Source organism: Rosa chinensis, chromosome 5, assembly GCF_002994745.2.
Source record: "Rosa chinensis cultivar Old Blush chromosome 5, RchiOBHm-V2, whole genome shotgun sequence".
NCBI classification, from domain to species: Eukaryota; Viridiplantae; Streptophyta; class Magnoliopsida; order Rosales; family Rosaceae; genus Rosa; species Rosa chinensis.
In genome coordinates this window covers 20,793,817-20,818,914 of record NC_037092.1, presented here as the reverse complement: position 1 = coordinate 20,818,914, position 25,098 = coordinate 20,793,817, and the positions used below count along the sequence as shown (strand labels likewise).

The 25,098-nt window shown below is 41.9% G+C and overlaps 1 long non-coding RNA gene across 1 annotated transcript; it reads right to left on the bottom strand.

Moving 5' to 3' along the window:
- Positions 1-11,797: 11,797 nt before the first annotated feature.
- LOC112165698 lies at positions 11,798-12,452 on the bottom strand. The gene is made up of 3 exons (XR_005800525.1): positions 12,316-12,452; positions 11,932-12,037; positions 11,798-11,818 (listed from the first exon to the last, which is right to left on the bottom strand). It is a non-coding gene; the product is annotated as an uncharacterized LOC112165698 (long non-coding RNA).
- Positions 12,453-25,098: the final 12,646 nt, after the last annotated feature.

The window sequence follows — 25,098 nt, the reverse complement described above, 5'->3', positions numbered from 1 at the left end:
GCTGGAATGGGATGGGCACCATTGACGCCATCGATTTGTGCTTCAACCTCCCCCTCCCCCCCCGGTGTCAACAGGGCTCAGAAATCTAATTCATCAAACCATTCTTTAAGACCAAGCAATAGTCTAACTAAAAATGAGGCATTATGCCTTCACAACTGTCTTTGGAAAATAAATAAAACAGATAAGTCAAAGTTTGAAGCATCTTTTGACATTGAAGTTTGCAATAGTGAGGTTGACATCTGGGTCATGACCTTCATCTTCCATATAGTGAGCCTCTTGTTCTTTAGACTCCCTATAGCTCTTGTAAGTGGCTACAACTATGTTGCTTGCTTGGCAGTTCTTGTACCAATGCCCAATGACTCCACACCTATAGCATTGTTCATTGCCAGCTCTTTCCTTTTTTACAGAAGGATTCATAGGTGCCTTTTGCATGTTCTTTCCATGACCACTAGGGCCAGCACCACCATCTATGCTCCATACATTGGGAGGGCCTCCACGGCCCGTACCACTATCCCTATGCCCCTTGCCACATGGTGCGTTGTTGCCATATGGGTAGGGATCAGCATGTCTAAACCCCTTTGCATTGGAGTTCTTTCCACCTTTCATTTTTCTGTAATTAGCCTCGAGAATTTTCTTTGTCCTAATGGGCCTGGCATTGTTGTCCAAGAGAACCTCATTATACCTCTCAGCCACTTGTAGTAGGCTGATCAACTTATTGAAGGTTGTGATTCTTTTGTTGTCATACTCCAGCCTATACTAGTTTGCTAGTATAAGCGCTGAAGTAGGAAAGGCGAAAAGAGTCTTGTAGATCATATCATCTTTTGTGATTTCCCTTCCACAGAAATTGAGACGTGCCTTTAAGCGTAACATGTCCTTGTTGAAGTCATTGACCCTGTTATAGTTAAGCAAGCGGATTCCATTCCACTGAACAGCCAGTTCTGGGAGCAAAGTGTCATGAATGTTGCCAAAACGTCCCTTAAGGGCATCCCACAGGTCTTTGGGTGTCTTCAACTGAAGGTACTCCCAGAGTAGGCTAGGATCAATATGTCGCCTCAGAAACATTAAGGCATTTTCTTTCACCTTGTTAATGTTTAAGATTTGAGTGGTAGCCCAAGCCTTTGATTAACGCTGATCCGATGGGCGGATCGTTACTTGCAATGTTCTTAGAACTTCCGCTACCTATCAACTAAAATACAAAGCGGCGTCAGAGGGAGACCACGATGGGCAGTCTTCTCTTCTCCGATGCCACGCTTCACCCTCCCACCCACAGACAAACAGCCAGGTCAAGGCAGTCAACAAGATCATCAAGCAAAACCTGAAAAAGAGGCTAAATGACGCCAAGGGCTTGTGGACAGAGAAGCTACCCGAGGTCCTCTGGGCGATCAGAACAACCCCAACGGAAGCCAATGGCGAGTCCCCCTTCTGCATGTCGTTCGGCACCGAGGTAGTAATCCCGATTGAGCAAGAAGTACAAAGCAATAGAGTGACATGCTTTGATGCACTCATCAACTTGGAGGGACTGAACCTTAAATCTGACCCCTAGAAGAGCGACCCCACCTCTGCAACATCAACAACAAGCAACGTATCACCCGATACTACAATGCAAGGGTAATGCCTTGCCTCCTGTCTGTCGGGGATTGGGTGATGAAAGAAAAGATGCCAACTCCAACTGGGCTGAAGGCCACATGGGAAGGGCCATACGAGATCACCGAAGCCGTCGGACCCGCTACCTTCTACTTGAGGGGAGCAGACGGTATAACTCTCCCACACCCATAGAACGCCCAACACCTCTGCTACTATCCCAAGTAAGGAGAGACACCCAAGCCACGCGTGCGCCACCTCGCTATCCCCTTGCTCAATGGCAACGTGAACACCATCACCATTCTCATATTCTTTTTCCATCTTAACCAAATGTACTTTGCAATTGCTTAGCGCAGCAATGAATGAAATGCTCTTGCAACTAATGAAATGCTTTTATTCTTATCCTACTTTTTATGAATCACATTTAACGAACGCTAATGACTATCGCCATCCAACCCTTAAATGGTCAATATCGCATTCCCATATCGCCTATTGTGATCAGGCCCTAAGCCGGCCACTATAATGATTCAACAAGCAACAGGCAAGGGCACGCTATATAGCAATCCTAACTTACTGCCTCAGCGTTCCCACTACTGTACATGCAATATCGCTTACGGCCGGTTCTGCTGACATAGCAAGATGCTGTCACTCGCAAACCCTTGCGTTGCCAATTGTGATCATCAACGATAATAAATATCAACGATATGCGATACATTGCGGCAAATGAATAAAGAACAAATGTGATACTAATAAAGTAATAACCAACAAAAGACAAATGGTAGAATGTCGAAAGCCCACAACACGCTCTCACCCTATGTCCCGATACAATGTCAAATGCTAACGATACAGTTACTACAGCAAGGAATGCATAACGATACACGTCAACAACCAAAAGCAACGCCCAACGTCTAAAAATACAACCCCAACAACAGCGAGTAATGTAATGAAAGGCGATACATCCATTGATCAAGAATGGTATACAAAGGAAATTTATTACAAAGGCTTTGCGGCCAATAGCGATACACTAAAATTTACTCCATACAAATGCAATACATATATCCTAGCATGGGATAACTGTGATATACATCCTAGCATATGAATGCGATATATACATCCTAGCACTACAATACAAATCCCCATCCTCATCACCCCTCCCACCAAGTCTGATTCTTTGGAATATGAAGAGCTCCAGAAGAAGATCACTGTCATCGGCGCTGACGGGCTGGTCAAATTCTTGTGGGAAAGAATGGGGCGGTGTCACTCTCTGCCTCATCGCCTCCCGATCTCCACCGTTGCAGCCCCACCACACCACCAGCAATCGGTGCCCTTAGGTCTCTCACTTGGACGGAGACTCGGTTCTGCAGGAGCACCGATCGCTCAACCCCCCAAATGGTGACTAAGCCGAGCCCGCCTGAGATTAGGCTATAAGGCTTATAACCCAGGCATGAGATTAAGCTATAAAGCCCATAATTCTGGAAAAGAAAAGTGACAAATGGGAGAAAGGATTTCAGGAGCAAAAGCACAATGAAAAACAAGGAGAATGCCATGTTGAGACTGTAATCCACCCCACACTCCCCTTGCCTATTTATACGGAAAAGTCACTGCCATAAACTGCCCCGGGGTGACCAACAGTCACACCACTTTGATGGCCTGCAATAATGAACATATCGAAAGTAGCAAAGAGCAAATACATTCAACGCATGCGGGACTATCACCCAACAATATCCCTTCCCAATAAATTTCTTATATTCCCAACGCAAAAAGAGAGAATTTAGGCTACGATCACTGCTACGATCACGATGTCTTATATCCCAACGCAAAGACAAGGATCCTCAGCATTCACACGACTACGATCACGATGGCAATTGCGCAAATTGGCAACCATGTGTAAAATGGACCATCTGTAATCCCAATCTCCCCAAGAGTACGTACGAGACCCCCAGCAACCTCGTTACGAGAGCCTCGAGAGCCTCCACTTATAGACCTCGAGCTCGCTACATCATCAACCCAAGACCTCTTTCCTCCGTGAGGATTGATCCCAAGACGAAGCTGCGAGGCAGCCCTCTTCCTCGACCCAGCTCCGTCAGAACAAGCACAGGTGTCAAACACTTGGATCCCATCCACCTCACCAGCATGAACATGGGCCACCATCTCGGCAACTTGAATACCCCTGACGTCGTCCTTCCCAATTTCCTGTTGACCATCAGGGACCTCACTAGCCAGAATCGCACCACCAATGACCTGGCTAGTAACCTCAGCCTCCCCGCTATCGATAGTAATAACTTCCCGCGAACACGGACAATCAGTATCGTCACCAAAAACAACATCTAGCTACTCCAAAACAGCATCCTGCACTAGGCAAGCCCTGGTACTAGTATCGCTCTGGCGCCGTTCAGCTTCCTTGAACAGCTCCTCAACGGAGATCTCCACTTCAACCCCCGACTTCGGTTGCTCGATCACGGCACCACGTTCCACCTCTCCCACCGAAACTCGGGGGGACTGGCGCTCCCAAGTGAGTGGTAAGGAAAGCTGACTCGCCTCATCCCCCCGCTTCTGAGAATGAGTCGTCACCTCAGCACCCAGCCCTTGGTGGCCCTGAGCCACGTGCCTCTCAACTCTCGCCTGCACCTTGACTTGCTTGTTGAGGTACTCCAACACACTATCAGGTACACCTTGTCGGGCAACTGTATGTTCACCCGATGATCGGTCACATAAACTTCCTTGTCGGGAAGGTCGACGTTACATCGCCTCACCATCTCCGCCTCTCACAACAGCTCCTTGATAATGGCATCGGTATCAACTTCAACATATGGAGCATCGCTCTTTCTAGCGACCTCACTAGGCATATCCGCTACAAGACGAACGAACAATATTAGCGAGACCAAAAATGAATGAACGATAGCATATTGTAAACAACAATGAAAAACAACCCCTTACCCGGACGCCTCCCCAACTCAAACCTCTCATATATCGAAAGCCTACACAGGCGATAGAAACCCTTCTTCCCCATGGGGAACACACCTAAAGCCCTCGCAACACGCTTCTGCTCTAGCGTGGTCAGGATAGCCTCCTACCTCACTATGATACAAAAACACACTGTTAGCACACACCAATGGCAAAAATTTACCAAAAATGCAATCACGATACTCACAGATAGGCTGGAAACTAGTAGGAGCCCGATGCACCATGTCCGGGTTCTGCCAAAGGCCTCTAACCAGTCAAGGCCTGCTCCTCTAGCGAGCATAAATGTTCGACGAGAGGTCCTCGATAATCGCCCGACCGCTCACCCTAAAATTCACACACCCGCTGTCCCCAGCCTTCGTCCAATACTGCATCTTGAACATGGAATTAAACTCGTTGATGTTGGGACATTGGTTCCTGCTGAGCTTCCATAGCAGTAAAACCCCCATTAGCTGCCTTAAAGCATTAAGCGACAGCTGCCCCACAGAAACATTAAGACACGATAGCAAATAATGCATCTCCTCCAGTATCGGAAATGTCAATCCACACTTGAGCTGATACTGGTAAAAGCACACCCACCCCATCTCGGGGTGACTAAAGCACTCGCCACCTCTCAAAGGGCGTAATAATACATTGTCGGGAATACCCCAGGTCACCCTCATATCAGCAATCTGCTCTCCCGTTATACTCAGACCCGGCTAGTCAATGGGAATATCACCAAGAGCAACGAACAGTCGCACACCTAGCAAATGAGGAACCTCCAACAACTCAACATTCCCCACCTCGGGAACCTCAGGCCCCACAACTTCTGCGAGATGCTCAACCTTACTAAGGGACCATGAGGAGAACCCTCGCCACCTCCACGAGAAGCGCCCTCATTCCTCTCACCACCACCACGAGGAGAAGAACCCTCTCGCATACCATGACCACGATGCTCCCGCACCATACTGCTAACGACACCCAAGATAAATCAATCGCCTCCTGCCTATCGCCTTCCCCGACCCGCCCCACAAAATTTTTAAATCCAATAGACCAGTTCAGAACCACAACACGGAATCCAACTAAACTCAAAATTCACCCTCCCCACGGTGACCCGAAATCTACCGGCAACTCTCAACTCCGGCCAATGAACCCTCAGCAAACCCACACTCCACCACAAAAATTTTATCAGAAAGAAACCCATAAAAGTCAGGGACAACATACTCGTTCACTCCTCTAACTGGAAAACACAGACAACAACGCCAACAGCCCGGAACTCAGACCACTAAACGAAAGATTCAAACATTCTGAACACCAAAGGCTCTAACTTTACTCACCTCTCCTTCAGGTTCCAGTCAAAGTAAGGGAACAGTAACCGCCCCCATCTCCCTCCTCTGTCTATATATAAGGACCTAGATAGTACAGGGACAGTTGGACGTGCAAGGACGACGACGCCAAATTCCACCACGTGTCTGACATCTCTAAGTGTTACAGGGTCATACGCCGTCGCCTCTACTCCTTACCACTACGCCATTATTACATGTTACAGACTCTAGTACACCGGACTTCCCGCACACGAAAATAGAATGACAGCGGCACACGTGTCACCAGGGTATAACATATGGGCCAAAAGATGCATGAAACCCTATAATAGATACGTGATAGCGATACTATGGCAATAGCAGGAATGATCTCTTCACCCCAGCCAATACTCCTTTTAGGTGGGGACTTGGGGGACTAGGGCTAGTGTTCGTACGGAAGCCACGTGACCAGAAACTCGCCTTGCACTTCTGATACTTCTACCAAGGACAAACTCTCCACCCAAGAGAACTCTTGATCGGGGACTTGGGGGACTTGTTGGTATACATATACATCTCAGACACAAGCACCAGAAGCACAAGACTCGTCTAGTTACCATAAAGTAAGGAAAGGGCTCCCAACTGAGAGTCTCGATACCCCTTGGGGCTATATCGGGAACCCCAAATGTCCCACACCGAAGGAAATGAAACCAAGCTCCCACGAACTTGCTACATTAAGGTCATTTCTAACAACCCAAAGAGGTAAATGTTTACTATCGCTTTCCATTATCATTATCTTATAATGATACTGACTTAGGCATCAGAGCTTTGAAGGCCGGCACACCCGGTCTTCCCTCTGACCTTTGTTTGTCTTATAGATAAGTGAGACCAATAGCGATAGTAGCAGACCATCACCAAAAGTGTGGTTTAGCTGGATCAAACCCTTCCCAAGACAACTAAAACACCACGATCATGTAATAAATAGCAATTCAAAAAAAAAAAAACATGCTAGGGATACCTGAATGTCCATCACCCTTGAAGTTATTGTGGAGATGTCTCACACAATGCTTGTGAGTAGCATCTGGAAACAAGTCCTTAATTGCTTGCTCTTGTCACTCATGAATGTGTAATGGGATGAATGATGAATATCCAAGTCTTCCTTCAAGTGTTCCAGAAACCACTACCAAGTCTCCCTTGATTCAGCCTCCACAATTGCCCAAGCAATTGGATAGATGCCATTATTTCCATTAATGAACTGACTTCAAATGATAGCCATCCAACCCTACATATGGTCTGCAGCCTTCCTTCTATCCATTCTTAAGATCTTTTTGAATCTTGGTATGTCTCCATCCAATTCAGTGTGAATCCACACAGATGTTCCTGGATTCCTCTTTTTGAGCTCATTAGCATAGCTTTCTAACAGGTTGTACTGGTCTTCGTGGGACCCTTATGCTAGCTTAAGAGCCTTCACCCTTGCTCTATAACACATCTGATAATCCACCTCCATTTCAAAGTCTTTGTTGATTGCATTTTGCATCCCTTCCCTTGACCAGTTGGCATCACTCATGAAAAAGTCCTGGTACTCTTTAGCATTGAAAGGTGCATGCATATTGTTAATGCTCAAAGTTCGGCGGTAGCCGATCTTTCGTTTAACGCGGGTCCGGTGGGCGGACCGCTACTCTGAGGATTTGATGGCCTCCGCTAGCTGTCACACGAGAAACAGGCCGTCAGAGGGAGACCGCGTTGGGCGGTCTTCACTTCTCCGATGCCTAAGTCAGTCCATGCATGTAGGCAGCATAACAATAAATGAGTAGTAAATGCGTAATTAATGAGGAGAGTGGAGAGAACCTTTTATAAGTGAGGAGAAGGTTGATCTTCTTCTTGTTTCCGATGTGGGACTGATGTGCTTCGATTCTCAGCATCTGGAGCTTCTGCTGCTATCTTGACGCCGCGCGTGGCGGCGCGTCAGTGGTGATCTGGGGGCGATCCAGGGCTCGAGCGGTAGCCCGCCTGGCCGTGCCTTCGCAGGTCACTCCTTTGGTGGGAGTCGGTACCTCTGGCGGTACAATGAGCGTGGCTCATTATAGCTAATTATGCTCGTTCTGGCACATGTAGGTACACATATGATATACCTTTTTCCCAAAAGAAGAACAGTTGTGTTCTTGCCTCAGTGTCCTAATAAATATGGTTGGGTTATCCCTGTTTGTGGAGGATGCATATATCTTCCAAGGACATCCAGGAGATGTCTTGCATACAGCAAGCACTTAGGAAACAAAAACATAGAAACTGTCAATCAGGTTGCCAATTACCTCACACAAATAACAAGTCTTAATGGAAGAAAGTTACCTTGTGCTTTGTGTTGGTTGGAAATCTAGCTCTTTTCTTGTTTGAACAAAGTGTTTCCTAATAGCTTCTTTGAAGACCTTAGAGCTGAGAAACTCCATCCCCAAAGTAAATGTGGGCCTCTTCATATCTCTTTAGGCCTGAACTCCCTCCAATCACTATACCTTTTCCTGCACTTAACAGGAAACTTCCCTCTGTCCTTTTCATCCTCACCTGATGAACCTTGCTCATTAGGTATCCCATCAGAATCTTGTTCATCCTCTTCAGATATGTTGCCGTCAAATCCTATGTCATCAAACTCATGCACCCTACTGCTATCTCCATCAACATGCTGCTGAAAAACCACATTACCATTTTCATTGTGCAGGTCACAATCAGAATCCACAATGCCATCAAAGTCTAGGTTTTCACTATCTGTGGAGCTTTCTGAAGATAGCTCCCAATCAGGTTGCCTTTGCCTTGAACTCTCACCCCTTGACCTAGTAGGATATCTTTTAGGCACTGGTACTCTTGCTCTTTTCTTGTTCTTATTTGCAGCTGGAATGTCCTCATCTTGAACTACAGCTTTGCCTGTGCCTTTTTCCAAAGCTCTTTTCCTACCTCTCTCAACTTCCTCTTCAGTCATGGTGGGCTCTTGCTCAGGCATATTTGCACTGGCCTCTTGGTTAGGCCCATGTCCACCCTCCTCTTGGTTAGGCCCATCTGTTCCAGGGGCCTCTTAGTCATCTTCATGTCTATCCCCTCCATGCTCAGTCCCCTGTCCATCATCATCATCATCTTCCAAATCCACAAAAATAGGGCCTCCAGGATCACTCATGTCCTCCTCCTCATCAAACTCCACAATGGGCCCTTCTTCCACATCTTCAATCCACCAGCCAATGAACAAGCCATGATTAAGATTTTCTTCAAACACTTCAAGCTCTTTAACAGTAAAAATCCTCATTTCACTTGTACAAAGTATGTACATGTCCAGATACTTGGACCTTGGGGAGACATAATGACACATCTCTACTGCCTCTTGATCAGTAGCTATAGGGAGATACCCTGTCCCTTCTTCACTTCCAGGGATTCTAAACCAGAACATGATTGGGGGTTGTTGGTATCCCAAATCATATGCCCAGTAATGTATCCCTGTCAAAGCCACCTTATCTGGGTCTACTCCATCAACAAAGCACACCTTCCCCCCCTTTATAAACCCTATTCAATCCCCTCTCACTATGAAATCTTCCTCCATGATGAATTCTCATAATGAAAAGGTTAGGATCTGCAATTGTAAAATCAACATGTCAACTTCACAACCATTTACAGATTCCAGGTTAGTTTAAACAGTTACATGTCATCTAGCTTAAGAGTTACACACAATGCACATACAGACCACATGTAATTTCTTCAAACTTCGTTTAGCAGTTAAGACCCCAAACCCTCCCACTTCATTTATATCCAGATCCCCCTTTTGTTGGGATTTAAGAAGCCTCACCAACCAGCCCCAAGCCGGTCACACAAAATCATCCAAATCATTTAACCTCCCCAACCACTTCATTCCTGACATCACATAGACAACCCTAATTAAAAATGGCAGACGAAGACAAAAAAACCCCCCAAAATAATAAACAGACTGCATACCCAAACCCTAGACAAACCCATATAAAGACATAAAAAATGGGGACCCTATACAATACAATACGAACAAATTTAAGTTAAATGGAATCAGTTTTTGGAAAGGGGGACCATTGTTTTTACTTGAGTATTGTGGTGGCTCCCCATCGAGATGAAAGTATCTCCAAAACTTGGTCATACTAGTATGAAATCTTTACTTTGTCTTTGTGGATTCAAAGAATCGAATCTCTATGCAAAAGTGCAGTAGAGAGAGATAGTTCAGATTCCTTTCGGAGAAAGAGAGAGAGAGAGAGAGAGAGAGAGAGAGAGAGAGAGAGAGAGAGAGAGAGAGAGAGAGAGAGAAAGTTGTTTCACTTTCAGTTTTGAGGTAGAAGAGAGAGAGGGGTTTAGATTCAGTTAAAAAAGGGCGAAACAGGATTAGGTTAAACTCCCTAACCCAAATGGATGAAAGTGCCCTTCCCGGTTTCAATTTTGAATTACTCCGTTACAGAGCTAATGACTCCAGATACATATATTCAGACGGGGTACGTATATCAGGTACCGTTTTGATATTTCTGAAACTTGATGTACCAAAGTTTATAAGGAGAGATAATTCAGGTACCATTTGGACCAATTTTCCACTAAAATATGCTTAATTTTGTTCACTGTTTTAACTTTTAAGGCTCGTTGTTTAAAAAAATTTATTTTCAGAAAATTTTATTCTTTTTGCCGGGTGTTATATATTTGACATGCTTTAAAAGGTAAGCTGACCAAACTAATTTGAAAATCCCCTCCAACAGTCTATATTAGGTGAACTGTGAACAATATTCTCTATACCACAAACAGTCATCTAAGCGGCCAAAAAACACCATAGTATCTAGGCCTGTAAATGGACCGGGTTCGGATCGGATCGACCTAAATCCAAATCCGTTTACTAAAAAAACAATTCTATCCAAACCCGCTCCGTTAACCCGGCGGATCATTGATACCTCGATCCAAATCCGTATCCGTCGGATTAACGGATACCCGATCCGCTAATCCGATCCGTTTATAATTTCAAATATTTTTAAATTTTAAATAGTAATATTAAATTTATATCATAATATCTCATAAGATATTAATAAAATATTAAAATAACATGATCTACATGAAGAGTATCACCAAAAATAAAATTACATTATGAAAAATAAAATTACGAAGACTGCCTCTTAGATTTCTGCAAAAAAATAATATTAGAAATCTTTAATATTTTAAAAAAATAATAATATATTAATAAAAAATTATATTTTTTTATCACTGAAACGGGTCGGATCATTAACGGATCGGATCGACCTAAATCCAAATCCGATCCGTTTATTAAACGGGTTAACGGATTCGGATCATTAACGGATCAACGGATCAAAATGTTCGATCCAAACCCGTTTAATAGCTACGGATCTGGAGCGGGTCCGGATCAAAATCCGGTCCATTTACAAGTCTAATAGTATCATGTCATAGCATTATAGAAAATGCTATGACAGCCCCCGCTATGGTAGGTTTGTTGCTTTAGATAGCGTTTTTCAGAAACGCTATCTATACGTCTATAAGCATAGCATTTACAAAATGTTACAGATTAGTTTTTCATAGCATTTTTGAATTGCTATAAAAATACTTTCCATTGCGTTTTTGAAATGCTATTAGCTTATTATTTCATAGCATTTATAAATTGCTGTTGTCATATATATAATTGCTTTTAGATAACTACCATAACATTTAAGGAATGCTATCATTCTTCTTTTAATAGCGTTTTGTCATTGTCTCTGTACACTTATTATAGCATTTCAATAATGTCATCTAATGGTTTAATGACAACCATAAAAATAATTCATTTAATGGTTCAAATGATACATAATTAATTTGTACCATACAAGAAATTCAAAAACTGGTCCAACCAACAAGTTGTGTCTTTGGATCCAATATGGACTACCTACTGAAATTTAACAAAGTAGAAAAAAACATAATAACTAATTTACTGCATTACTATTGAATTGAGGGAGCTCATCATCTTCAACAATAGACTGCTACAAAACAGAAGACAAAATCATGATTAGATAAGTTGAAAAGTTTGCTAATCGATCACAAGTAGCATCATGATTAGACATGGCATGACCACTACATATATAAAACATATTACCAGATTTTCAAAGAATAACAACTTTGTCAGATGGCCAAGCTATTGTAGTACCAATAGCATCTTCAATTAGCAAAGGAAAATATTTTCTAAGTAGACAAGCCACACGCTGCAAAACAAAGGCAAATATTTCAGATGAAACATACTGTATTTGTATTGATGGTATTATATTTTTCACAGCAATGTGCTTTCTGATTGCCATACATGAGGTATTTCACTATTATTTCTTTCAACGCTTTCGTCAAGAATTCCATTTACAACGCTCAAAAGGGACTGAGTCGGAGCATTCTGCAACAAGAGATACTAAAATGCATTAAAGCTGCATCAAAATTGATGAGAACACAAAAAAAGAACCTGAATTTGTTTCCAGGTACATCGACAGCATACATCTAAACTGTTGGATTTCATCATTTCTGAGATCTTTGCAGCAGGAAGATCTGCATGGCATCCTTGTCTTATCTGAAATACCTCATGGAACTTATGTCCAACATGATGCATTAATTCTGCTAATGGCTCTGTGGAAGGTAAAGTTGTGTCAAAGATCAACTATTTGAAGAAAACAAAATCTAAAAGTTTGTCAACTGAACCAAATAAAGGCTATATCAGCAAAAACAAAATTTGGTATAGGAAAATAGTTTGAATGGTATTTATGTAACGCCCCAAGCTGCACCTCACCAGCTTAAGCACATCACAGTGCCGCGAGCCTCTAAAACATAAACCAAACTCTCGATTTACATTCTAGAGAACCGCTAGGCATTTTGTTTGAAAACTTTTCGTATAAACACAGCGGAAGCTACAAATATTTTGAGGTGAAAAACTTGAGTTGTTAAAACCTATTTCATTCGTCCAGAACTTGGATAAAAGCTAGCATGAGGTACAAATCCCAATGAAAGGAATTCAACTAAAGTTGACACGAGACTAGATTTCAACAAGTCCAGAAACATGAAAATCGCTAAGTAGAATTTAGAACGGAAACCAAACAATGATTTACCGAACTTGTTCCGCACACCCAGCTCCGTCTACTACTGTCCCGTCACCAGTGCACAGTACCTGCATCCATACTGTAGTAGGGGTGAGCTTTCGTCCTCGCTGCTCAACAAGGACTCTAACTCGACTAGGTTTGAAAATCAACAGATAAGTATTTGGAGCGCTCCAGTATGAAAACTTGCTTAAACCAAATATTTAAAAGAACGACAAACTTTATAAGAATGCTTTTTGACTCGAAAATCAATGCATGATACTAAATTGAATACGCGCGCTGAATCTTACCAGATGGCCGGTCCCATAGACCCACTACACGACCTTACCTCAGTTTACTTTATCACCAGGTAAGCGTAGCAAGAGCGTCCGCTACCTAGCTATGCACACATACCAGGCCCGTCCTTACGATCGGAATACCCGGACGACCGGCGTAACTAACCTTTCGGAGGTTTTGGGGATCGAACCCAAGGAAGTCAGAGCCACCCTTTGCTCTCAAGCCATCACATTTCTCACATGGTTTGGTTAGTATGCATTGCATTTGAACATAACCAAACCATACCAACTAAATAAAAATATATAAGAAAATCACCAACCGAGGAGAGTCCTGAATCCCTACCTGGATTCCGATGTTTTCTCTCACGTACTCCGAGAGTTGAGAACCTTCTGTTCCTCGGGTAACTGGAGTCCTCCTCGGGTAACTGGAGTCCTAGATTCCGACATTTCGATAATTAATACCTTTTGAACTATTATAGGAAATCTCGACGATTAATGAATCGTCCAAACCAACTTTTCCTGTTTTGACCAACCTTTCCTGGTTTGACCAGGATTGACTATTTTGACCACGTTTGACCAATATTGACCAAACATATATTGAATGTACCCGATTTCTAAGGCCACCCAATATATACAAATAGATAATTTCTTTTCTTTACTTAACATTTGTGTCGCATAATAATTCAAGGGAATTACTAAGGACACCCAATATTTTCCCAACATATTTTCTACTCAATATGGGTGTATCTAATTTACTCTAGACACCCATATATTACTTTAGGCCACTTCCACCACATAATCTCAATTCAACACTAATACCAAAACTAGTCTTGAACAAAAGTCATCAAAAACACCTAACAACCAACAGCCAAAATAGTACGATCAAAACATCAAACTTGATGATCACAAGTTAGTCAACTCAAGGCAAACAACCCACTATGTGCATGTAATCAAGCTCGTACCCAGGATATTCTGATTTCAACCAAACACTACAGTTCAACAAATCTATCAAGAGTGCCCAGAAGTACAGAACCTCAATTTTACCTTATGGGGTCGAATTTGCAGACGAAACCTCGATGACGAAGAACACAATTGCCGGAGATAGCCTAGTCGACGCCGAGTTGATCAACTCCGTCCTACCTAATTTGAAGCTCGACCAGTAATGGAGTTCGACGTCTGCAACCCAGCAAGTTTGTGGCTTTCTGCTCCAATTGTGGCCAGATTCCTCCTATAGATGCAACCAAGCCAAAATGAAGCCGGGAAGAGCTCGGAAAGCTGCCGGCGTCGAGGAACCGCGACGGAGGCAGAAACAACCCATAAAAGAAGATGAGTTAAAGTTGTTCGAATTGGAAAACTAATTATACTGGGGTGTTTAGCATGACGAGGAGGTGAGTTCCCATACCAAGTATAGCTTAATCGGTCGCCGGAAGTTACAGAGGTGGCCGGAGAAAGCTCAGGGCTTCCCGTCTTTGCTGCTCTGTTCACTGTCAGTGTATGGACGATCTGAGGATATAGGGAGGTAGGCGACGCGGATATGAAGCAGACGGTGGTCGTCCGTCAGCGATCGGTGGCCGGAAGGTGGCGCGGTGGCCGGGTCACGCTGCGTCTCGGTTCAGAGAGCACCGAGCTCTCTCTCTCTCTCTCGAATGTTCATGTGTCTTCCCACCGTTCACAACTTATATAGATGTGTCCAATTAATGATGGAAGGCTAGGATCAAGCGGTGGAGACGGTGGATGGCTAGGATTGCTCCACCTGTTTTCTGTTTCTGTAATTAATTTCTAAAATCCCAAAACTTTGGACAGCCACTATAAATAGCTCGGGTATCCTAATAATACTCTGAAAATTTCCACGAACTCGTCGTGCCGTGTACTTTATTATCCAACTCCTAAATTTAAGATTTCACTTTGTGAAAATTCTCGAAAATTTTCTCGAGCATCATCACGTTTACCGAGATCGTTGAATAATGTACCATATGATCCCCACTAGGCTGGACACATTTTTACGGGGCTCACAATTTACTACTATCTTCTTTTATCCATAATCATTATCAGCCAGTTACCATGCGTGATGGATCTAGTGAGTGCAAGAGAATAACTGTACCTGATATAGGAGGACTACACAATGCACATTGATATTTTGACTCAGATAAAGACATTCTACCTCTCTTCTACAATTAACAGAGAACTAAATCCACGGGAAGATAAATCTCTTCGAGGCCTGTCATAGTTACCAGTTGGACTAAACAGAGAAAAACCTTCTGCTGTAACACTTGACCCAAGTCGTGTTCTAAGTGTTAAAAGACAATCTATAACAGTCTTCATAGATCCCTGCACAATAATATAAACCAAAAAATGAGTAAGAGGGAACTTATGAACAAGGAAAATCTCACAAAGATACCAGACATTCAATCCAACTGGTAAATAACTTGTAGGGGGAGACTAGGAAATCAACCTCGTCAACAGAACAAGGTCTAAGCCTGTTCAATAGCCTACATAAAATGGTACCATCAATCAATACTGATCTCAAGTCCTCATATGAAGCAGTTTCTGGTAAACCTAAATCAGGAAGTAAACTATTTAACCACTCCACTAAAACGCTAGCCGCTTGCCTGCAAAGTACGTTACAAAAATATGAGCAAGGTTTTAGATTGATTCACAATGTAGCGGAAAAGTGGATTCGGCCAGCTATCCTTACCTTCAGTCTCACCAGTACCATTTACAACTCGTCCAAACATATCCCCATTAGCAGGAACACTTGAAGTCGAGGTTCCACCCTTTTCAGTTTTGTGGTTACCAGAAGAGGAATCCATCATTAAAAACTTCGGAGTGACATCTAGCTTGGGAGCTCCACTATAAAGCTCATGGCAAGCACTACTACTCTATTTTATAAGAACAATTCTGAAAGATGAGAACTTTAAATCAATGAAAGGGTACTAGCCATGAAAGATGGAAACTTTAAATTAATGCAAGACAAATAAGCTAAATAATCACTCAAAGATAATCAACTTTTATGTTAAGTTCACATTCTCTATAAAAGGAATTAAGATTAATAAAGAAGAAAAAAGTTTAATCTGACATATGATGCATAGAATAATCTGACCTACTAGCATTCACATGCATACATACATATATACATACATATATATATATATATACACAGTCCGTCTCCGCTACGGACGTCTGTACCTTTTCTTAGGTGCGGATTTCCGGTTTTCCCCCACTTTCCGGCCACATTTTCACATCTTAACCGTTCAGTTTTTAGGTCATAATGTATAGATCACCTCTACAAAATTTCAGCCAATTTGGTGATCGTTAAGGCATCCAAAACTACAATTTACCATTATAAATACGAACGGTTCCGGTTCAACAGATTCGGTCCGTTCGTATAAATTGCAATTTTGGATACCTTAACAATCACCAAATTGGCTGAAAATTTGTAGAGGTGATCTGTACATTAGGATCTAAAAACTGAATGGTTAAGATGTAAAAATGTGGCCGGAAAGTGGTCGAAAACAGGAAATCCGTACCGAAAATTCAGTACGGACGTCCGCACCTGAGAAATATCCTATATATATATATATACACACACACACACACACACACAGTCCAGCTACGGTGCGGACGTCCGTACAGTGCGAATGGTACGGATTTCCCGTTTTCCCCCACTTTTCGATCACATTTTCACATCTTAACCGTTCAGTTTTTAGGTCCTAATGTATAGATCACCTCTGCAAAATTTCAGCCAATTTGGTGATCGTTAAGGCATCCAAAACTGCAAATTATAACAATGTACACGAACTGTTCCGGTTCGACAGATTCGGTTCGTTTGTGTAAATTACAGTTTGGATGCCTTAACGATCACCAAATTGGCTAAAATTTTGTAGAGATGATCTATACATTAGGACCTAAAAACTGAACGGTTAAGATCAAACTATGTGATTGAAAAGTGGGTGAAAACCGGAAATGCGTACCAAAATTTCGGTACGGACGTCCACACCTGAGAAAAATCCTATATATATATATATATATTTGTATATATATATATATATATTTTTTTTATCACTTTTTAATTTAATTTTTTTGAGAATGTATCATATGATTATACATAAGAATAGAACTGAAAAATGCAGCTGCAGAAGGCAAAAGCATACCTTGGATTATTAACCTGAGTATAAGTCTTGGACGATGCTCTACAAAAGAACCTGTATTTGAAGGACTTAACAATTCATCTGAACCACCATGACTGCAAATAAAGATACAACTCAACACACAAAAAATAAGACAAAGATCAAACAGACTCAGTTTTTATATACAATGATTCTGTACAGGCATCAAGAACAATATGACTAGCAAAACTGAACAGAATGAGGAAAATAGAGACAAAAATCCAACCTAAGAGAATGGCCTTATTAAGCTAATGGACCAAATAATGTTCATAAAGCTAAAAATCATTTTCACCTAGTGTCTAATCAAGTCCAATTAATTTGAAATTTCAGTAAACTTTATGCTGACATTTTGCCCAACAAACAACACCACATGCCCAAGGCTAATTGAATCTTAAGCTCAAACAAGCCAAATTGAATCTTTCAAACACAATCAACAGTAAAGCATTTAGAAAGCATAAGACCCAAGAAAATAGATACGTACCCACAGTGTCTAGAGCTCGAAGAACCAAATAAAAAATACAAACCTGCAATTACCCAAACAAAAAAAAAAACCAATACAAGGAGAAAGGTGACAAACAACAAGAGAATGAAATATATTGGTTTGTCGGTAATGTAAGCAATTAACAAGAATAGTAGTGAACAACAATGTCTTCCCTAAGAGAGAGAGAGAGAGAGATAGATAGAGAGAGAGAGAGAGAGTTACTTGCAGAAAACAGAAGCGAGTATATGCTTAATTTACCGTTACCTTCAAAGTGAAATTTAATCCTTTGCAAAGCTCTCCTGTTTTGAAACAGAAAAACGAAAAATTAAACCAATACCCAGATATCATTCTTAAATTAAAATCAAAAGAAATTTTCAAAGTGAAGAGATTTCGAAGCTCCGTGGGGATGAAGAGAGAAGATTGATGAGTTCCTTTCATGTTTCATACCTTATGAAGAAAAGAACAGAGAAGAGGAGAGTGTCTACAATCGAGAGAGAAAGAAGCTCGGTGGGGATGAAGAGAGAGAGCGGCTACCGAGAGAGGAGAGAGAGCGGCCACCGAAAGAGAAGAGGTTTTTAAGGTCCTAGTCATTGCTTTTCATTTGAAGTGTCACCTACCTAAAATTAAGCCCGCCTACGTTTTTCATTACCCGCTTGCTCCCGCTCAATTTTTTAACAGCGTTTAAAATTTTACAAACGCTATCAAAGAATAAGGTACATACAATTTAAGTGCTATGAATAAGCAGTTTTGTTGTAGTGATTTTTAGGTATCATCTACTTTTCACTTTATGTAGTACAACCACAAGTGTCATTTTAGTGATTTTATATAATAACAACAACACTTTGTATTAGAATTCACATGACACTCTTTGACACAACCTATTAAATTGGGGGAGTGAAATTCACACTCATCTCTTTACAAGCTACACTCCCAATTGAGTTTTCAGATTTTTTTTTCATCAATACATGTTGGTTTTATATAGAGAAAAATTCAGGTACCGTTCCCAAACTATGCTGCCAAGGCCAATTTGATACCCGAACTCTCAAAAGTATCAATGTGATACCCAAAGACCTAAATTGGTATCAACGTGATACTTCCGTCAAAATTTTCTAACGGCGCCGTCTGTTTGCTGACGTGGCAAGCACGTGGGTCCCAAAAAAAGTGAAATGACAAATTTACCCTTTTTTATAGAAAAATTCATCTACCGTCCCCAAACTATTTTGCCAAGGCCAATTTGATACCCGAACTCTCAAAAGTATCAATGTGATACCCAAAGACCTAAATTGGTATCAACTTGATTCCTTCTTCTTTTTCTGGGATCTTCTTCTTCTTCTTCTTAGGGCTTCGCGGCGCCAAGCAGCTTGGGGCTGAAGCTTCCAATCGAACCAGATACCGGTCGAAGAACCTGCTGGTGTTGAGATGATCAATGACCCGTCCGCGTAAATTGGGGTCGTCGAGCTGTTGAGCGAGACGAGGCTTTCAGTCGGAAGGTACCGTGAGAGAGTGACCGTCGAGGCGGAGTATGTGCGGTCTCCGAATGGAAGGCGATCCAGTTCTAGGGATGCCATTTTAGCTATTCTTCTTCTTCTTCTCTCTCCTCTCCTTCTCCTCCGCCCAAACCATCACTAACGCCGCCGAGATGGATTTGTAGCAGGAATTGGAGAGGATCTCGGGGGCGTTAGTGATGGTTTGGGCGGAGGAGAAGGAGAGGAGAGAGAGAGAGGAGGAGAGAGAAGAAGAAGAAGAATAGCTAAAATGGCATCCCTAGAACTGGACCGCGTTCCATTCGGAGACCTTACATACTCCGCCTCGACGGCCACTCTCTCACGGTGCCTTCCGACTGAACGCCTCGTCTCGCTCAACAACTCGGCCGCCCCAATTTACGCCGACGTGTCGTTGATCATCTCAGCACCAGCAGGTTCTTCGACCGGTATCGGGTTCGATTGGAAGCTTCAGCCCCAAGCTGCTTGGCGCCGCGAAACCCTAAGAAGAAGAAGAAGAAGGAAATCCCAGAAGAAGAAGGAAGAAAAAGAAATGAAAAGAAAAGGAAAAAAATGAATTAACAAAAAAAAAAAAGGTAAATTGGTCATTTCACTTTTTTTGGGACCTACGTGCTTGCCATGTCAGCAAACATACGGCGCTGTCAGAAATTTTGGACGGAGGTATCACGTTGATACCAATTTAGGTCTTTGGGTATCACATTGATACTTTTGAGAGTTTGGGCATCAAATTGGTCTTGGCAAAATAGTTTGGGGACGATAGATGAATTTTTCTATATAAAAAAAAAGGGTAAATTGGTCATTTCACTTTTTTTTTGACCCGCGTGCTTGCCATGTCAGCAAACAGACCGCGCCGTCTGAAAATTTTGACGGAAGTATCACGTTGATACCAATTTAGGTCTTTGGGTATCACATTGATACTTTTGAGAGTTCGGGTATCAAATTGGCCTTGGCAAAATAGTTTGGGAACGGTAGCTGAATTTTTCTCTTTTATATATTACCAAAATTACATAATTTTCTAGAAATAAGGTAATAAAAAACTAAGAAGGGAGTGTGGAATGTAAAAAATGGAGTGCAAATTTCACTCTCCTTAAATTGTCTATGTAGTCACATGACTTGTACACTAGTGTCAAGACCACTACCATCGTGATTAACATGCTCACAAGTTAGTGCTTTGAGAGAGAAATGCGGGTTGGCCACCTATGTTTTTATCTTCTTAGGTCTTTGGTTTTTTGTTAGGTTAAATAAGTTTCTACTCTGTTTGAGCTAGGATTTAGGAGTCTTGGTCTTGGCCTAGATGTTGAGCCATTGTTATGGCTTTGCTCTCAGGGATTACTAGGTTTACTCTTGCTAATCTCTTATTGTCAAAGTACTTGACAGCTGTCCTTGCACGTAGTTCGGCTTCTTTGAGACATGATGCAGAGAATAAAACACATTTTCATGTTAGCTATGGCAATTATTTCGATGCCTTCTTGGCTGATAGTGTCTATGTAGTTTGGAGCCATTGAAGTAACGCATACGAGTGTGAAAATTCTTCTATGCACCAACGGTGCATGACCCAACACTTACAAAATAATTTCAATCTTAATATTTATAGGAAAACTGAAATTGGGAAAGAATTGAGTCGTGCTTTCATTGATAATAGGGGTCTCTTTATATAGAGAATTACAAGCATAGAGATAGAGTTGTACATGAAAACATAATCGTACATTGATTGGATATCTACTAAGATTCTCCGAGATTATCTCTAATACAAACCATATTACAACTAGAGCAAGTAATCTAAAGTTTGGGCCAGACACATATTCTGGATTTACTTGAACACTCCCCCTTGTGTCGCTCAAATATGGTGCTTCTCTCATTGCCTCATTAAAAACCTTGCTGAGTAACAAAAACCCAGTGGGACAAAAATAACCTCGGTTGAAAGGGAAAAAGAGCACAACACACCCTTCAAGTTTCGAGATCAACATGTAGACATCTCCCCCTGATGTCTGCATATCCCTCTAATGGCTACGATCATGGGAGTTCGGATAACTTCCGCAAACCAATGCATGCAACATATTTCTCAAACATGGATTTAGGTGATGACTTAGTAAATAAGCGTGCCATACTGTTCTCAGATCGAACCTATTCACTTTGATCTTAAGGAGAGTTTGTGGTTGCTGATTATGCTTGGTGTCGTCGCTTTTGATGTAACCTTGCTTCATTTATTCAATGCAAGCAGCATTATCCTCATAAATGCTCGTAGGCTCATCTTGTGATAAACTTCAAACCACAATTGCTTCGAACATGCGTAATCATAGATCCAATCCATATACATTCATGAACCACTTCGTGAAGAGCAATAATCTCTGCATGGATCATAGATATAGCGACAATGGTCTGTTTTATAGACCTCCAAGATATCGCGGTCTTACCCATAGTGAACACATAACTAGTTTGGGAACGACCTTTGTGTGGGTCAGAGAGATACCCAACACTAGCAAAACCTTCCAAAACACTAATATCATTTTAGGATGGGGATAGAGGATGCAGACCAATGTTGGCGGCATTCCTAGTGTGTGATGGGTCCGATTCCATCATCTTTCTATAGGGATAAAACAAGCCCATATCAATCGTACCACTTAGGTATCGAAAGATATCTTTAACACCAGTCCAATGGTGTCTCGTTGGCCAAAAGCGATATCTAGCTAACAAGTTCACTATAAATAAAATATCCAGTCTTGTGCATTGGGGTAAGTACAATAATGCGCCTATTATACTTAAGTAGAGCACCTTTGCCTCTAGCACATCTTCATCATCATCCTTCAGATGAAAAGGATTCTTTTCAGGATCAAGACTTCGAACGATCATAAGGGTGCTTGAAGGCTTGACCTAGCCTTGTCAAAACGCCTAAGCATCTATCAACACGATGCTCAAGTTCCAAAACGAGACATAATAATGTTCTCCCAAGATCCTTCATCTCAAACTCAGATTTTAAGTGTTCGGCGGTTTCCCTTAATTCTTTAAGGGCTTCCAGTGAAGATCATGTCTAACATGAACCGCTATAGAATCTGAAATTTGTTATGGAAATGCGCGAGCATTTATATATCCCTTCCCAATCAAGTATTCACTTTAGTGAGCGTTTCAACCTCATTGCAAACGCGCTTCGTGGTCTAGAGCCACTTGACTTCGGTAAATGAAGTTCACCATGAACCTTCATATTTATTTCATATTTAGATCCCCATAGAGATACGTGATGACCTCATTTGTAAGCTGCATGTTCAGTTATTTGGAAACTACCAAACTGACAAGGTAGTAGAGTGCAATGATATCTATTACGAGAGAATATGTCTCATCATAGTCTATTCCAAGGTGTTTTGTGAGAAGCCTTATGCCATAAGGCGAGATTACCATATCTTTTTCTCATCACTCTTTCTAATGAAGACCCATTAGTCAATAGGTTTTATGTTAGGAGGTGTTGGCATCACTGGCTCAAAAGACCTTCCTCTTCGCTAGAGAATCCAAATTAACCTGGATCGCATCTTTCCATGTAGGCCAATTTTCTCTACGTTGGCATTCATTCATCAATGGAGCGTGGTTTGATATCATCGGACTCAACAAACTCATGCTCAAAAAAATGCACAAATACATCATCAATAATAATGGAGTTTCTATCCCACATCTCATGTACACTAGTGTAATTTTCATAGAGCTCTATATTCTAAAAAATAGGTTTTGATGTTGAAGCGTCCCCCAACGATAACCTTAATCTGGAAGATTCTCATGAGATGGATTTTGAGTGTCGATGATCCAAGGATTGAGTTGTGCCAAAGTATCCTTCGAACCCACGGGCCTCTCATGCATCCTAGCTGGGGCCATGTCCAATAAAGCCAAAGTGCCACTCTCTGTGGCATTGGCGTCATGTCTACCTCCGTGTAGGGTGGCGCTTACATCCTCTCATAGGGACGTCCATCCGCAGGCATGTTTGCAGCAAATATGTGTGATCTTGTCACTTTAGCATAGAGATGAGACATAGTGGGGACAGACCATGACAATTTCTCTTGTTCCTGCTGAACATCTATGTTCTTGTCTCCCCCTAACGATGGGAAGATTGTCTCATCAAAGTGACAACCTGCAAGACATGCGGTAAAGAGATCTCCTAGCAAGGGAATTAAGTGGCGGATGATTGTTGGAGTCTTATGTCTAATGCATTTTCCCATTCGTCTTTGAGGATCCATTGTACTACGCTGTGGCGGCTCAAGAGGCACATAAATGACTCACTCAAATATGCGTAAGTACGAGATACTCGTACCTAGTCATTAGCTGTAATGCATAGATAGATTGAGTGGCGGTGGATCGTAGACGAATTAGCATAGTTGCATGCGATATTGCATCACCCCAAGTGGATATAAGGAGATTTGTGAGCATTACCAATTTTTGGGCTACCATCGTAGTCGTTTCCACGAGACCATTTGGGTGTGTACATGGGAATATGATGTCCAACATCAGTCCCATTATAATAACCATTGAAAGTCTTCAATAAAAACTCTCTAGCATTGTCAAGTCTAATTAACTGAATAAGATCATCTAGGGAGTGAGCCCGTTGTCATATGATATGGCTAGGACTGTAGTATAAGCAGCATTTATAGGTGGACAATGGCACACCACGTGACCAGCGTGTTTGCATGTCAACCAACATCATGAAATATTTAAACGTCCGCAAGTTGGTTGAATAAGTCTACAGAATCCCCAGGATTCTATGTAAGAATAGAATGAGTATTTTCATATCCTTTGCATAGGACGGTCTCAGTCCTAACTTTCCTAAGGAATGGGCTTAGAAGCAACCAATGAGGATTTTGGTTGGGTCTGAGCATCTGAATCGCTATTCAAAGAAAAAGTTGTGACTACATCACCCATCATGGCGTTAGGACCATGGGAAGTGGCATCCATGGCTCCATGGCCATGGGGATTGACATGCATGGCTTCATGGCCATAGGTGACGCCTTCTATGGAGTTTTCAAGGGGGACAGTGGTGGCCCTAGGCTGACAGTGGATGGCGGCGACAGCAGTCACACTTAGTCTGAGAATCAATCTTTGATTCTTGCTTCGTTTCGCTTGAAAGAATGTATGTCCATGTGAAGTCTTTAGTAGACGGATCATCATATCATGACTAGGATGACCTATCCTGTCGTGACAAAGCCAATATGTGTCTAAATCCAAGAGATCTTCCCTCATAACTTTATTGGATTTAATCCCTCGAATAGTGATGACATAGAATCCACTAGAGAGACACATACATTTCTCTAAGATGCATCTTTATACGCATTCATTAGAGGTAGTGCAAAAGAACTGTTTTCCGTTCTCTACATGCATTTCTGCATGGAATCCGTTGGTTATTCATAGGGTGCGATTTGCCCTAGGAGCATAGAGAGTTTCTGTGACAGGGCCATTTGGCAAAAGGAACTTGGGCTATTCCATGTCCTTGAACAAACACTGATGGTCCAACCATTGCAGTCACAAAATAATATGCTCAGAATCAAAATGGAGTCATAATGAAAAGAACTCGAAATTTTATTCATAAGTCAACGGAGTTACATCATTGTCTCTTTGACTAAAGAAAATCTAATCTAAAATGCAAGCTCATGCAAAACAATGATAGTAGTTTGACTTCTTTTGGTAACTCCAAAATAAATATGACCAGGTGAGTAGAGAGATGTCGGTGAAGCAAAGCTTACTTAAGTAACACTTATCTCGAAACCTTCCTAGACATCATACTTATTTTGGATGA